Source organism: Zootoca vivipara, chromosome 7 (assembly GCF_965207765.1).
Source record: "Zootoca vivipara chromosome 7, rZooViv2.hap1.1, whole genome shotgun sequence".
Taxonomy (NCBI): Eukaryota; Metazoa; Chordata; class Lepidosauria; order Squamata; family Lacertidae; genus Zootoca; species Zootoca vivipara.
This window is the reverse complement of record NC_142590.1, coordinates 55333938-55346651: the sequence shown is the minus strand read 5'-3', so window position 1 is coordinate 55346651 and position 12714 is coordinate 55333938.

Genomic DNA, 12714 nt, shown 5'->3' with positions numbered 1-12714 from the left:
CTTTTCCTTTACCTTACTAATGTTGTGAGGCTGTACTGCAAAATTGCCCCCCCCCAAAAAAAATTATAGTCCCTCACCCCTGCCTACAGGCCTGTCTGAGGCTTATTGGCAGAGACCATCACATCATATTACATAGCAGACATCACTGATAACCAGGGGCGTAGCCAGGATCAAAACTAGGGGGGGGGCAAGCCATGGTCGTTCAGGGGCGGGGCCAAGGCATGGGAGGGGAGGGGCCACAAAGTGGGAATGTGGGCGGGGCTACAGGGCCAGCGGGCCTGATGATATTGTGGCGGCGGCAGCAGCGGTCACCTTGTGCTTCTGGGGCTGGCAGCGTTGGCGGCTACCCTGCTTGGCTGGAGAGGACGGGAGGGTCGGGCAGGCAAGAGGGGGTGGCAGGGCGGGCGAGGGTGAGGCAAGGCAAGGCCGCAGCCATGACGGCTCCGAGGCGTTGCTGCATATCAACATAATATTTCAACCATGGTTCAAGCCCCACCTTAGGAAAAAATTCCTGCATTGCAGGGGGTTGGACTAGATGACCCTTGTGGTCCCTTCCGACTACAATTCTATGATTCTATTGATATATTACCATAGCATATGCATCATTCTGCTTTCTTGAATTGTCCTACTCCTAGGCATAGCAGCCAACTCCTAAAGGCCTAGGTGCCCCCCTAATTACTGGTAAATACCGTATTTGAAAGAGTCACCCCCCATGTTGATGGGCTTTCTATGTGGGGCTTATCTGCCCCCCCCATATTTTATTAAGGATGGAAGAGGGAGGGAAGGAAGGAAGAAATAGAGAGAGGGATAACTCATATTTGTGGGTGCCTCTGGGTGACGCTGTGATGCTGGAACTCTGCATGTACAGGAGCCTTGTAAGCAGCTTTCTCTCTGCTTGATTTACAGCAGGCACGTCCAACAGGTAGATTGTGATCTACCAGTAGATCACTGGATGTCTGTGGTAGATCACTGGTAGGTCACTGGCACCCCTAAAAAAGCTCACCCAAAATTTTCCTCCTCCCTAAAAAAAGTTGAACTATGACCTGAAGCCCTAAACAAAAATGGGCCTCCCTCCCTCCTAAAAGAAGCTCAACAAGTTTGACCTAAACCCCCCAAAACAGGGCTTCCCTTCCTTAAAAAAACTCAACAGCTTTGACCTGAACCCCCCAAAAGGGGGTAGATCACCCCCAGTTTTAAACTCTGTGAGTAGATCAGTCTCTTGGGAGGTGGCCACCCCTGATTTACAGTATACAGATGCAGGAGGAGGGGCAGACTGGAACACCACTGCTTTTTATAAACATCACTGTGTCTGTCAAAGCTACAGCCCCCCCCCTTTCTTATTCACTTCTTTTTAGCCTTGCAGGGCCACCTTAGTCAAATTGAATCCTCTGAGTCTGCACCCTCATTAAATCGCCAATAGAACTCTTAATGCTCCTGAATGCTCATTAACAACTCCCACTTAAGAACAATAGGGTGAAATGGTCAGCTATCGAATCTTGCCTGGGGATATATGCTCCATTGTCTTAACTGCTTAACTACTGGTAGCCACTTTGCTTTATTTATTTGATGTGTTTTTGTTACAGCTGTGTCCCCCCCCCCCAGCAAGCGGAGACTTAGCTGCTCTTGCTAAAGCAAAGCCCTTTCCACTTCAGTTTTTGGAGGGGGAAAGTGCTGGTTATTGTCTGTAAAATACATTAATTTTTTGCTTCTGGGGGGGGGCAGCTGCCCCCTCCTGCCCCCCCTGCCTACGCCCATGCTGATAACTATAGCACCCTTTCTTTAAGCATAATGGATGCCACTTATTTTAGGCACATCTTAAAAAATACACTTTATTGTGAATGTTGGGAAATCTACAGCAGCCCTATATAGGCCTTGCTTGACGCAACCAATCACTGTTGTTCTGTATGATGCTCAGTTGCTACCTGTTGCTCCTGAAGTAAGGTGAGCTACAAATTCACACCACACCTATATTTATAATTATGCCCAGAAGCAGCAACCTGGCAGATCTGGTTACCCAATGACCCATGTGGAAGTTACTGCTTTTACTATGCAGTAAGCAAACACAGAGAGTTATGCAGAACCTGCCCTCATTTGCTAACCTGCATTGTTAGCAGGTTAGCAAAGTCTCCTCCTCTCTCCCCCTAAGGAATGCTGGGGAAAGTCCTGTACATATGCCAGGAACAAAGCTTTCGTCACTGGTCAGTCGGAGACAAAGGTGAGCCTGGAGGAAGGCAAAATCTGTTTCTTCCTGGTTGTCACTGAACAATGGGCCCAGCACTGAATTGCACACACTTTGGGTAAAAGTTTCATCAGATTCTCTTTCTGAGTAAGTGTGCATTGGATGGGTCTGCAAGCGTGCATGGGATTTGTCAGCAAGAGTTGCATTGCACAAAAATCTGCAGGTGAGATTGCTAGATCCTTGCTCAGAGATGACATCTACCTCTAAACCAGGAATGAGGACCTCGTCCACCAGTTGCATCTGGTCTACAACTCCATAAACCTCTGGGCCATGCTGGCTAGTACTGATGGGAGTTGAACATTATTAGAAGGACCACAGCTTCCTCACCTCTCTTTAAGCAATCCAGGGCAGTAGGACAGAAAATAACTGTTGCCCTTTGTTTCAGTTCTGCCTCACAACATTTCAAGGCGTAGGCACTGCTCATCTGTACAGGATTCAATTTTTAATTATTTGTGCACTTTAAAAAAATATCGCTCTTCAGTACTAGTGCTAACAAATCCAAAAGTGTACAGATGTGAAACTTCAGGAAGGAGTTTCTGAGCCCGAACATTGGTTGACAGTCTGACAGACGACTAGGCCTCATTGGAAGTTTTTTACTTCCTCTGATAATAGGTGCTTGGGAATATGGACTACTAGATTAACTGAACCGGTAAGTAAAAATGTCCACCAAGGCAAAGCCTGCGTTGAACTGCTGCTGAGTTTCCACTAGAGGGAGCTTCACATCCATAATGTGGTATCAGGAAAGCAGAGGGCTTGCTCAGCAAAACATTCTGCAATCCTTTGCGAGTTTCTCTGTAACTAAATCATGATTTATTATACCTGAATGTCTCTAGTAGTGCAGGTGACTGGATGTGAATAATTTTCATGGGCTCCTAAACTCACATTCATATGCAGGTTTCAGGACCTGAGGAGCGTTCTCCTCCATTTTCAAAGCGGGGAAATCAGGGACAAAAATTGAGTGTGTCCAAAAGATCAAAGTGTGACAGTCAAACTCATGGGGACAAGATTATTTTCATTGTTGACCATAACACATTGGAAATCTCCCCTTTCCATTCCCCCAAGGACATTAAAAAACAGGATAAGAATTGCAGCCCAGAACCGTGGGAACATTGTGGCATCGTTGATTAATGCTGTCTAATTGGATCATCAACTTACAATTTTCAGAACAGAGATTGCTATTTACCTGAGCATGCTGGAATCCAAGGCCCATCGCTTCCAGTACTGCTCATTCTGTCAAGATGCCCCTACCCAAGAATTCCACAAATTATCGCACCTCAATTATTGCATCCCAAGCATAGGTGAGTGGAGAGGGAGGGGATGCTTTACCCAGACCCAGAACTCCAAAGGACCCTGGCCTAAGTTGACATGTGCCCTATCTTGTGATCAATTATGCGGGCTGGGCTTTATCTGACCCCCCTCCCCATATTTTATTCAAGTTCGTACCCTTGCTTCCAGGGGACGCGGGTGGCGCTGTGGTCTAAACCACTGAGCCTAGGGCTTGCCGATCGGAAGGTTGGCAGTTCGAATCCCTGTGACAGGGTGCGCTCCTGTTGCTCGGTCTAGCTCCTGCCCACCTAGCAGTTTGAAAGCACATCAAACTGCAAGTAGATAAATAGGTACCACTGAGGCAGGAAGGTAAACGTCATTTTCGTGCGCTGCTCTGGTTCGCCAGAAGTGGCTTTGTCATGCTGGCCACGTGACCTGGAAGCTGTATGCCAGCTCCCTCGGCCAGTAAAGCGAGATGATTGCCGCAACCCCAGAGTCGTTCGCGACTGGACTTAACTGTCAGAGGTTCTTTACCTTTACCTTTACCCTTGCTTCCAGGGCCTGTGAAATGTTGAAGACAGTTGAGGGACTGGAGAGGGAGGGGAAATTAGGGGGCTGGGGCTGCATGCCATGGGGTTAAAGCAGCACACCTGTTTGCTTTATATGGACAGGTTTTTGGTAGGTGCCCACATGACAAAGAAGGCAGGGTTCTTGAAGATGCCATAGTTCTGCAGAATGCAGAGGCGTTTTTCCCATAGGGCCTAGTGGCGCGTTGCGCCAGGGCGCCAGCCTCTCAGGGGCGCTGGCAGGGCACAACCAGCCACTAAGCCCTATGACGCCCGCGGCTGCCTCCTCCTCTGCTGATGGCGCAGCGCTGCTCCGAGAAGCCCGCTGGAGGGAAGAAGCTGGCTGCCATGGAAAGAGAGAGAGGAAGAGAGAGCGCTCTTCTCCGGGCGGCGGGACCGGCGTCTACAGCGAGACCCTCCAGCTAGGGCAATTCACAAGCGCCAAGACCACGTGGGAGAGCGAGGTGGAGGGGAGCGTGCCGACCCAGTCCACCGCCCAGGGTGGCTTTCCGCTTAAAGTGGTGATGGCCCCAGAAAAGGGGAGCCTGCCCTCGAGGAGTGGCTGCCCATGGGGGGCTTCTGCGAGGAGGGGGGGCCTCCCGAGCCACTCTGACCCTGGGAGTGGGCTTTGTTTCCCCCCTGGTTAGCTTCTTAGCCGCGATCGGGGGCATTTCTCCGACGAAGCGCCCTGAGCCACGGGCCACCTCCGCCCACGCTTCCCTCCTCCCACCCGGGTTGGGATGCACAAAGGAAGAAAAGATGGGAACCGAGCCGAGCCAAGCGCTGGTTTCAAACCGAGGCGAGCGCTGGTTTCAAAGCGCTTGGCTCCTTCTACTGGAGTGGGAGGGCCAGAGGAGCGTGGGACGGAGCAGGAAAACGAGGCTGGCTACCAGCACGCGCACATACCGCCCAAGCGGCTCTTGCTAGTCCCGATGCTGTGCCGCGCCTCTTCCATGCCGTGCCGCTGGTGGTGAAGCTCTACATTTTGAGAAAGGGAGGAGGCGCTGGAGGGATATTTGCGCCACGGCACTGGCTGTGCTTAAGACAGCCCTGGCAGAATGTTCCCCTTTTCTGCATGATGATTAAAGGTGCAGGAGCCGTTGGGGGAAGGACCACAACTCAGAGGGAGAGCATCTGCTTTGCATGCAGAAGGTCTCAGGTTCCATCCCCAGCATCTCCAGGTAGGGCTAGAATTGTGCTTAGTCTGAAACCCTGCAGAGCTCTGCCAGCCAATGCAGAGACAATAGGGAGCAAGGTGTGGCAGCTTCCTTGGTGCCATGTTCTGTTTTTCACCAGCCCACCTGACACCCTAGGTTTCCCATCCAACTGGTTTGTTCCTGTTTCACAAGACTCTTGTGAGGCGATACACAATAATGGCTGCAAAGCAGTTTGCAAAATTAAGGTATGGTATTGCGTGTCCACAGGCTAGCTCAGAAAAGAAAAGAAGACTAATAAAAATTAAACCGTAAGAACAGAAAAGAATGCCATTAAATAAATTCTTGACAGCCATATGTCAAGAATGCTTTGATGGTGCTTCCTGCTTGGCAGGGGGTTGGACTGGATGGCCCTTGTGGTCTCTTCCAACTCTATGATTCTATGATTCTATGAAATGCTAAAGCAAAAATGCACAGTGTCAGGTTTGCAAAGCAAAAAAAAAAATCCTTCCAATAGCACTTTATAGACCAACTAAGTTTGTCATTGGTATGAGCTTTCGTGTGCATGCACACTTCATAGAATCATAGAATCATAGAATTGTAGAGTTGGAAGAGACCACAAGGGCCATCCAGTCCAACCCCCTGCCGAGCAAGAAACACCATCAAAGCATTCTTGATATATGCCTGTCAAGCCTCTGCTTAAAGACCTCCAAAGAAGGAGACTCCACCACACTCCTTGGTAGCAAATTCCACTGCCGAACAGCTCTTACTGTCAGGAAGTTCTTTCCAATGTTTAGGTGGAATCTTCTTTCTTATAGTTTGAATCCATTGCTCCGTGTCCGCTTCTCTGGAGCAGCAGAAAACAACCTTTCTCCCTCCTCTATATGACATCCTTTTATATATTTGATCATGGTTATCATATCACCCCTTAACCTTCTCTTCTACAGGCTAAACATACCCAGCTCCCTAAGCCGTTCCTCATAAGGCATCGTTTCCAGGCCTTTGACCATTTTGGTTGCCCAGAACTGGACACAGTACTCCAGGTGAGGTCTGACCAGAGCAGAATATAGTGGTACTATTACTTCCCTTGATCTAGATGCTATACTCCTATTGATGCAGCCTGGAATTGCATTGGCTTTTTTAGCTGCTGCATCACACTGCTGACTCATGTCAAGTTTGTGGTCTACCAAGACTCCTAGATCCTTTTCACATGTACTGCTCTCAAGCCAGGTGTCACCCATCCTGTATTTCTGCCTTTCATTTTTTTTTGCCCAAGTGTAGTACTTTACATTTCTCCTTGTTAAAATTCATCTTGTTTGCTTTGGCCCAGTTGTCTAATCTGTTAAGGTCATTTTGAAGTGTGATCCTCTCCTCTGGGGTATTAGCCACCCCTCCCAATTTGGTGTCACCTGCAAACTTGCTCAGGATGCCCTCAAGCCCATCATCCAAGTCATTGATAAAGATGTTGAACAAGATTGGGCCCAAGACAGAACCCTGTGGCACCCCACTAGTCACTACTCTCCAGGATGAGAAGGAGCCATTAATGAGCACCCTTTGGGTTCGGTCAGTCAGCCAGTTAAAAATTCACTGAATGGTTGCATTGTCTAGCCCACATTTTACCAGCTTCTTTACAAGAATATCATGGGGCACCTTGTCAAAGGCCTTGCTGAAATCAAGATAGGCTACATCAGATACACTGAAACAGAAGTGTTTGCAAAGGTTTGAGGACCATCACCATGTTGAAAATTGGAAAAAGGGCGACCTCTAGTGGACACCAATGAAATTAGTTTGCAACTTTGAAAGGCTTATAAAAATGCCAGAAAGTAAGGCTCCTCATTATACCAGATTAGCCATCCTAGTTGTTTTGCATCACCCTGACTCCTTATATCACAGTTTACAATGTAAACATTAGGTTTGAGTCTGAGAGAGTTCTGACTGAGTCCAGTTTCCAGATCAGTATAAGAAAACTGCTTAAAAACTGAATGGAAGCAAATAAGGTTTGCTATGTTTTAAACCATACAAAGGCCAAGTTTCTCCTTTTGCTACAGCAGACTAATGCCAGCCCTGGGAGTGGGCTTTTGTATGACCCAGCCAGGCTCTTGCTGTGTTCTAATGAATAACCTCTGGCATGCCTACTTTTCTGGAACCTGTGCTCAACAATTACCCTGCTCCCTACACCAATGAATCAAGGCCAAACTGTCTTTCTCCTTGTTTCTGTACTTTAGCAAAGGTGCGTAGGGGGTATTACTCACTAATCACCATCTTAAATTGGAATCATTTCAGTTTATACAGCACTTTATAGCAGAAGCACCATTTGTCAGAATTTCCTGGAGTAAATTATCCCTAGAAGTGTCATTGAAAAGTCAGGCAACTTTTCTCCTATGTCATTTCAGAAAGTTGAACATACCAGCTGAAGTCCCAGCTGGGTGACAGCTCCATCGAGAGCTATTTGTTTTTACAAATAGGAGATGTGTACCTCGCTGTACAAACAGACTACATCTGGTCCTTGAAAAAAGTGTGGCCATACCTTAGGGCAATTGGCCGTCCAAAGTCGTAACTTGAGAATAATTTCATCACTTGCTATTTTCTCAACCAGCAGGAGCTGTGTGCATGCTGGAAAAGATGCCAGATCTGGCTCTGCAAGGTCAAGGCTGCTGACACACACAGCTGCCAGTGGACTGTCTCGCCAGAGTGGTGCATGCTCTAGTTATCTCCTGCTTGGACTACTGCAATGCACTCTATGTGGGGCTACCTTTGAAGGTGACCCGGAAACTACAACTAATCCAGAATGCGGCAGGTAGACTGGTGACTGGGAGTGGCCACATAACACTGGTCTTGAAAGATCTACATTGGCTCCCAGTACGTTTCTGAGCACAATTAAAAGTGTTGGTGCTGACCTTTAAAGCGTTAAATGGCCTTGGTCCAGTATAGCTGAAGGAGCGTCTCCACCCCCTTCATCCAGCCCGGACACTGAGATCCAGCGTCGAGGGCCTTCTGGCAGTTCCCTCACTGCAAGAAGTGAGATTACAGGGAACCAGGCCGAGGGTCTTCTTGGTAGTGGTACCCGCCCTGTGGAACATCCTCCCAACAGATGTCAAAGAGAAAAACATCTACCAGACTTTTAGAAGACATCTGAAGGCAGTCCTGTTTAGGGAAGCTTTTAATGTTTAACAGACCATTGTATTTTAATATTTTGTTGGAAGCCACCCAGAATGGCTGGGGAAACCCAGCCAGATGGGTGGAGTATAAATATCAGCAGCAGCAGCAGCAGCAGCAGCAGCAGCAGCAGCAGCAGCAGCAGCAGCAGCATTATCATTATTATTGCTTATCTTTCTTTCTTCCCAAGTATGTGAAAGGCTGGAGCACATATTGTATGTTCAATGCAGTGACCTCTACATTATTTAAAGTAGAAGCAAAAGCATAAATCAGTTAGAAGACCCAGCTTTTTGCCCTCTAGTTTGGGCACCGGGTTGGGAAAGGTGGCTCAATTGGTTTGAAATCAATAAAAGGCTCTATTACTGTGCTGTTTTGGCTTTGTACACTACTCTTTTTGCTTTCCTGTCAAATGCCACCTGAATTATTGCCCTGTAATGATGATTTCTTAGATCAGGCAGGTTTGGATGTGACAATAAGCCACATTCAGTGTTTTGAGACTGAGTTTACCTAAGCCTTGGCTCATGGGCTCCCCCTTTTCCTCAAGCATAGTTGCAAGGAAAAGCCCATAAACTTTCACTTCCATTTTAGATTATCCACAGTTTGCCAGGTTGTCCAAACCCAACAAACTGTGGTTAATATTTAGCCATAGTTAGCCGACACAAGCCAACTTCAAACCAAAGTTTTAAAAGTAGGCTTGGTCCAAAAAGCCGTGGTTACGAACAAACAGTTTAGGGCTCTGACATAACGATAAACTGCAGCTAATCTAAAAATGGAAGCAGAAACGTTCACAGCCATGCCAGAGGAGACAGGAAGGGGAGTTGGTGAGCTTGAGGTTTGCTACAGCTTGTCTCTATAACATGACTAAACCATGATTTAGTGTTACACAGGAACTGAGCCTATGAAATGCTGTCCATGATGGGACAAAGTTTGTGACGTTCCATGAAGACACAAACACAGATTTTCCTGGTGCTTTCTGCTGACCAGGCTGGCCAACTTGCAATGGAAAATCACCACCTCAAAATGTACTTTCAAAAGGAAAGCATGAATGCTGCACGGGGGAACAGGTCAGATTCCTGTAAAGTCCATGTGTACAAATGATTGCCGTGTGCTTCTGCTTTGCAGCAGAAGCCACTTTCCAAACATGGAGGGTTTGAGTTCTCTGTGCTGCTGTTATTCTTAGCTCTGTAAACTCAGGAGCTAAACAAAACTTCGAAGTGGTATTTCCATATCACACCCAGCTCCAAACAGAGACACCCCCCCCCCAACGGCTGTTGTGAATCACAACTGATTCACATGATTGCCTCAAAAACCTGTGCAGCCGTTGTGGGACTCAGTATATTTAGTTACTACCATCTCAGAAAGTTCCGTTTTAGTAAGATTAGCTGTTAATGGTGTCACAATAGCGTTGATGGCAAAATCATTTTGGGATTTTTAATCTGCGCTGAATTATGTGCAGGTCTTCTGTTGGGACTTTGAACTGCTGTTTAAAATTACCGTACTTTTTTTGCTTTAAAATATATGTTGCAACCTAGCCTTATCTGAAAGACAGTCACCAGCTGAACATCAAAGAGATGCAGAACAAATAAAACGAAATAACCATGTCTGGAAACACAGTGACTGGGCATGTTGAGCAACCCCATTGGAGATTCCCCATGTATGACAACACATAGTCTCCATTTCCACTTTCCCCATCTAGCCATGGATCAGGGGACTGGAGCAATAAAGGGCAAACTCCAGTGTGTCCTCTTTGGTCTTGGGCAGCTCTCTTGCATTTCAGTAGGGCTTGTGGAGGAGAACTTCCTGACAGATGGTGACTGGCACCTTTGACCCTCCAGGTGTGGCTTGATCAGGAGAACCAGGAAAGAGGTCAAACCAGGCCACCAATCTGCATAAATTTGGCACACCGTAATTTTTATGTACAGGCTCCTATTGAAAACTTAGTACTACAGGCAGCGACCATTTTAGGCACGTCCAATTGACACATGACTGCTGATGTGCAGGTCCTTTTGGACTCAGAACAGGGGCAGAACAGGGCACAGCAGGGTGGGCTGAGCTTATGTCCACTCCATCCATGTGCACAATCACCTGGAACACAACCCTCACACAAATTGGGTGTTGCCTGTAGAGTTAAAATAGAAATACAATACATTGCACTACAGAGGGAAAGAATTGTGAGCATGCTCAGTATGCTGGTCAGGAGCTGCTGTTGACAGACAGCTTCAAGTCTCCTGCTCTCCCTGTGTCATAGCTGCCAAGTCTCCCGTTTCCCCCGGGAAATCCCTGTTTTTCCAGCTGTTCCTAGCTGAAAAAATGTTTTTTCCCAGTTTATTCTGGCGCGGCGGCCATTTTGGAACTGGGTGGAGCATGCTCAGAAGCGACTTTTGATGCTGCTCTGCCCAGTTCCAAAATGGCTGCAGTGCGACTTCTGGCGCGGTGGCCATTTTGGAACTGGGCAAAGCAGCATCAAAAGTCACTTCTGAGCATGCTCCGCCCAGTTCCAAAATGGCGGCAGCGCTACTTCCGGTCTGCTATTTCTGGCCCGGTCCCTTATTTCTCTGACAGCAACTTGGCAGGTATGCCCTGTGTATGGTTCCTTATCTTTACAGCAGACCTGGATAGCATTCAAATGGAGGGCGATTTCCAAATTAGGGGTTGTCCTCTGTAGAACAGGACACATGGCCACTCTCGTTTGAGCTCCAACTCCCAGCAGCCCCAACCAGCAGGGCCAATGTGCAGAGATGGTGGGATCAACATCTGAAAGGCCACAGCTTTCCAGCCCCTGTACTAAGCAGCGGCAGGATATTCTGCAAGGATACAGGCCATTTAAAAAAATAATAAAAATTTAAAAATCATGCTTTCTGATGAGCAGCTGGCACTGCAGGTGCTATAGTCCCATACTGGCCTCACCAGTGTTGCTGAGAATGGTATTATAAGCTCATGCTTGTAAATTAATTGAATTAATATGCCACATGGATCAGTAGTTTTGAAGGTATCTATATAGCATGCAACCACCCTTGTCTCCAAAGCCTATAAGCTGCCTAGAGCCATTCATGTCCAAGTCACTGCTCTTCTTTGGGCTTGTATTTCAGAATGATATATAATGTCCTACTAGGTCAAATGAAGAACAGTGAAACCTAACCTGAGCATTAGGAAAGCCTATCCCTTTCTGGTGCCTTATAAATAGGCCACACTCCTATTGCAGCTAAACACCAGCCCAAACCCCAAAATTCCCAACCCCCTTGAAAGAGGCTGGCCTTACCAATTGCTTCCATTAATCTTCTACGTCAGGCATGTCCAACAGGTAGATCGTGATCTACCAATAGATATTGTATTCAACTTATTTTCAGAGATATATGAAGGCTCATCAGTGGGACTGGCAAGGGAAATGTGCAGCGGCTTCCTGTACCCCAGCCATTAAAGAAATGTAAAACGAAGGAATTCAATGCATCTGGGTGTGAGGAAGTTGATCATTCTTCAGAAGTTGCGAAGTGTTGATTCCTTCTGGGAATCAAGGCTGCTGGAGAATGAGTACCAGGGACAGACAGATCAAAGGGCGGGTGTATCCCAAGGGTGGGCAGCTAGGGTGCAGATTTGCGCTGGGAGCATTGATCAGGTTAGAAATGCCAGGAGAAACTCTCTCAGCACCATCATATGCATGACTAAGTCTCATTGCATTAGGGAGGGATGAATCAGTCCTATTTCTAGCTGGTGTCAATTTCACACACATTTCTCCGCAGGTCCCTCCTGTTCGTGAATTAATCTCTGATTTAAAGTCCATGTGAAAATTCATATTAAAATACGCATTTTATCTCAATGTATGTCTAGGTGTGCACATGCATGTCTAGGTGGATGTCTAGGTGCGCATGTGTATGTCTAGGTGTGCACATGCCGGTACGTTATAGAGTGGTGCCTCGCTAGACGAATTTAATTCGTTTCACGGGTCAAGTCTTATAACGAAAAATTCGTCTAGCAAATCCCATAGGAATGCATTGATTTTTATTTTATTTTTGCCCATAGGAACACATTAATTGAATTTCAATGCATTCCTATGGGAAACCACGATTCGCTAGACGAATTTTTCGTAAAACGAATTCATCTAGCGAGGCAACCTCCGCTTGAAAAATCCTTTCGTTAAGCGGAAATTTCGTCTTACAGGGCGTTTGTCAAGCGAGGCACCACTGTATCTCAATGTAGCAGGGAACTGTATTGCAAAATGCTGCATTTTGGCAGTATCATCACAGAAGCCTGGAAAACACAGGCCTGCCCTGTCTGGATGTTAGTGGCAAAGTAGTCTCTTGCCATCCATCATCTGATAGAATGCACCTCCCTGAAT